Source organism: Cherax quadricarinatus, chromosome 3 (genome assembly GCF_038502225.1).
Source record: "Cherax quadricarinatus isolate ZL_2023a chromosome 3, ASM3850222v1, whole genome shotgun sequence".
NCBI lineage: Eukaryota > Metazoa > Arthropoda > Malacostraca > Decapoda > Parastacidae > Cherax > Cherax quadricarinatus.
In genome coordinates, this window is record NC_091294.1 from 73,598,499 (window position 1) to 73,603,498 (window position 5,000).

The window sequence follows — 5,000 nt, forward strand, 5'->3', positions numbered from 1 at the left end:
TGTGTGTGTGTGTGTGTGTGTGTGTGTGTGTGTGTGTGTGTGTGTGTGTGTGTGTGTGTGTGTGTGTGTGTGTGTGTGTGTGTGTGTGTGTGTGTGTGTGTGTGTGTGTGTGTGTGTGTGTGTGTGTGTATGTGTGTGTGTGTGTGTGTGTGTATGTGTGTGTGTGTGTGTGTGTGTTTGTATGTGTGTCTGTGTGTGTGTGTGTGAGGGAGCGGGAAGACATCTGAATTAATCATCACTGCTGGGTGATGATGGTGGGTGGTGAAATGGATGATGAAGAAGGTAAGTAATAAAGGATAATATTGGAGGCTGAAGCTGTATGAGAGAGATGGGTAATAAAGATGGGTGACATAAAGTGTGTGATTACGGTATGTGGTGAAAATGGATGATAAGGGAGAGTGATGAAGATGATTGAAGGTGACGAACATTGCTGATGACAGCATCTGAGGATCGTGAATGATTAAAGTCTTTGATGCAAGTAAATGATGTGAGGGAAAGTAATGAAGATGAGCAATGATAATGGACGTATTACAGTTATTATTATCTGAGGTATTTTGGCGCTAAGAATAACTACTTCAGAGTTATTGCTTTTTGTACTATTGTATTAGCTGTAACGATAATCGAAGATTAAAACAAATCTTTGTTTTTGGAGTTCTTTCTTTACGATTATTCTGGTACCGTTGCATTTTGCAATGTGATCATGCCAGTTCATGTGTGCGTTGCGTACTCTGTACATATTCTCTCTCTCCTACAGCGTATTTGTTTATAAAGGCGTAAGGATTATGCAGTGTTAATCGGAATCCCACTGCTGCCACAATAAGGGAATTATCAACAGACCCCAGGTTGTCTTCAAGAGCGAGTCCCTTGTCCACCACGCCTAGCGGTTGGGAAACCTCATACCAGGCCAATTCTTGTGTTCATTGAGTCTGGTGCCAAAATGCTTCACAAATGTAAGCTCGCAGTACACATAAGGGATCAGGTAAACTCCTGCGTTGGTTTGTGTGGTTCTGGTGTATTCCTGGTGAGATTCCTGATGGTATTATGGCAGCCACTTTTGACCCCACTTTGGGCTAAAGCATTTGAAATATTTCTCGTTATGCTTGTATAAGGCGGCATTTAGTATCTGTTGGTGCTGTTCTCTGTCCTTGCTATGTTCGAAATCAAAATTGCCTTCTTGCAGTAATTGAAATGTGCGCCGGATGGTGTCGAAAGGCGAACGCTCGTTTATGTGTGAGTACTCTCCCTCTAAGTCCAAATCCCGATAACTCAAACGAAGACTCGAAATACCGCCCCTCAGTTCGTTTTGGCATCATGACCGGAATATAAATCAGATAGGTAGTCCATGATTAACTTGCTGTGTACTTTGTTAGCAAGCTTGCTCTCCAGTGAATAACGCGTAGGTCTGGAATTTTATAACTCGCTGCGAACTCAATCCCCGCCCGTACCGTGGTTTGCTTCCTCTCTCGTGAACACAAAAAGACATTCAGAAATGGGTGATTGTCTTCACTTTCCCCTCTGCAATTTTTACGTCCGGGTGCCTGGGTGTGATGATCACAACGTCATCTGTGTAACGGAGCCAAGTGTTGTTAGGAATGATAGTAAGTCTCTCTGCTTCAAGGTGTCCTTTAAATAGGCGAGCGAGTACTACCGAAATTGGGTTGCCCATTGTCATAGAAACAAGGCCGACAAAATCTTTGGTAAGGCATGTGTAAGTCATGACTGCCCTTTATTTTGCGCCATAGGAATTCATTGGCTTCTGTGATGAGCACCCTCGCAAAAGGGGACTTGACATCCAAGGTGGCTAATTTCTAGTGTCATATGTTGAGGTACATATTTTCAGGTTTGAGATTACTAAGAATTAAGTAGAGTCTTTTTTCAAGACGTTGAAGTACTTGCCTGATTATAATACATTTTACAAAGGTTTGTAGGTGGAGTTGGGTATGCTCTCATATATTTCTGAATCATTAAAGAGTTCAGTCATTAGGGAGCCGTAATAAAACCCGATTGAGAATCACGAATCCACCTCGGGTTTTTTTTTCCAGAAAATTTGGATATTTGGCAACGGCACTAAAGACTCGTCTGGGTGGAGTGGGAGTAGCAGATGCAGAGACTACTGTCATGGAGTCTTTGAACGAAGTCATTCTGCTTGCTGATGTCTTGGTATCTGTAGTTTTTGGGTCCGTGCGGGCGCATAGTGCAGCTTTAAAAAGGGATTAGACAAATACATGAGTGAGAAGGGTTGGTTTGATTAATACATGAGGCATTGAAACAAATTCTTAAGCAGCTTTAGGAAAAGGTAAGACACATAGGTGGTTGGGAATGGTTGGTTCTGAGGACCTGCCTTCCATTGGTCCACTGGGCCTGCTGCAGTGTTCCTCCATTCCTGTGTTCTGATATTTATGTATCTCCTTTTCTGTCGTTTTCTGTCACATTGATAAAGCCTCTAGGGAAAAGTTGTTTACAAATCTTTAATGTGTAGGTGCTTAAGTATGTTGAAAATGACATAAAATACCAATATCCCTCCATGAAAGAACTCGAAATAATGGACTCAAATTGGATAAGTTTAAAGTTAGAAAGGATGTGGGACAGTATTGGTTTGGAAATATAGTAGTCGATGAGTGGAACAGTCTTCCTAGTAGGGTCATTGAAGCTTAAACCTTGGGTAACTTCATATTTAGGTTACATAAATACAGGAGTGGGAGGGAAAATGGGAAAATGTTTGTTAGTTGGGTTTGAGGAGGCCCTCCCTAGTATGGGCCAGTGGGCCTGCTGCAGAGTTCCTCCTTTCTTGTGTTCTTAAGGCTACCCAACTGTTGCACATGTACATGTCTTAATCATCAGGTACCTTAGGTGTTGCAAGTAACGCATTCCCCATCTTCTTAGTATGATTTACTTTTGATCAAGTTAAGCTCGTCAGACACAGCATCATCACAGACCAGCTACAGTACTCACTTATATGTGGTTGCAAATGTCAAGTATTCATAAATCTATGTTTGGATCTCTCCTTCTCTACCACCTTGCTGTCTAGGTCATTCCACTTCCTGATCTCTAAGGTTAAAGAAATATCTGATACTCATTTCGTCAGTCGAATTACCTAGTTTCTTATTCTGTTTATTTTTTCTGATGTGGCTGTGTAGTGGTTGTGGTTCAGACTTTTTTGGCTGCTGTGTTATTTTTAAATTGTCGTTTAACATCTTTCCTCATCCTAGCATATTCATTTCTAGCTAATATACTTACGTCTCTGTTCCGTTTTTCCTTCGCATCCTACAGTTTTGCGCACTTCTATGCTTCTCTCTTTTTTTTTTTATTTTGCCCCTCTGCATCTCTGGTTGAATCAACGAGTCCCCTCTTTGTTTTTTGCTATTTCCCATTCTTCGTGTGAGGTGTCACGTAGCTCGGTTGGTAGCGCACTCAGCTCGTACACTGAGTGTCCGTAATTCGTAGTTCGATCCCCACGAACTTAGGTAAACACACACACATGTATCCTTCACCTAACTTGGGTAAAAACTGGGGAAGCGTTTCCTTACACCTGCTTTCCTTGTTCACCTAGCAGCAAGTAGGTACCTGGATGTTAGCCTACGGGTGTGGGTCGCATCCCGGGGGGACAAGATCTCTAAGGGTAAAGAAATGCTCTGCATAACAAGGGCTTTGTATATAGTATATCATTGATGTCAGCTATGGTTTGTAAAAGTTGTATCATGTACTTGTAGAAATAAAGATTATTATTATTAAGTTTTTCTCTATCTCCTGTTACTTTTCGCCTACATTCTATATCCACCGAATTTCCTTCCAGTTTCCTTTGCACCTCAACTGCATTCAGGAATTTTTAAATCGCTGCAAAATTCCGTCTTTGAAACTCTGGCTTCTAGCTCACTGCAATTCCCATCCTTCTCTTTACACACACAGTGCCACAAGGTACTTGAAATTCAACACTGCAAGATAGCTGGCACCCAGGGGGTTACTCTCATTTCATTTCTCTCTTTTCAGAAGTACTGGCTGCAAATTCTAGATCCAGTCTTGTTGGCTCTTCTCTGTTCATGTTCTTAACGCGCTGACACGCAGTGTTCCCTAAGCACCTCCATCAACTTATCTATTCATGATTACTGTCCCAGTTCTCCCAGTCTTTTTGAAATCATCAATGATGAGAAGCTTAGTTTTAGCCATGTATTTACTGCTAGCTGCCTCAGCTGTGACGTGAACCTTCATGTTTTTTCCCACGGTCTTCTGTTGTGTGGCGGGTTGTTTGTACGTTGTGTGTGTGTAAATAAAATAACGATCAGGATGTAGTGTCCCATTGATGTGATAGCCACATCTATGTGTCCTGCACATAGGTAAACACACACACACACACACGCACACACACACACACACACACACACACACACACACACACACACACACACACACACACACACACACACACACACACACACACACACACACACACGCACACACACACACATACACACATACACACGATGTAGTGGAGGCAGGATCCATACATAGCTTTAAGCAGAGGTATGATAAAGCTCACGGTTCAGGGAGAGTGACCTAGTAGCGACCAGTGAAGAGGCGGGGCCAAGAGCTTAGACTCGACCCCTACAACCTCAGCTAGGTGAGTACACACACATACACACACACGCATACACACACACACACATACACACACATACACACACATACACACACATACACACACATACACACACATACACACACATACACACATACACACACATACACACACATACACATACACACACATATACATACACATACACACACACACACACACACACACACACACACACACACATACACACACACATACACACACATACACACACATACACACACATACACACACACGTACACACACATACACACACACACACACACACACACACACACACACACACACACACACACACACACACACACACACACCACACACACACACACACACGCACACACGCGCACACACACGCACGGACACGCAC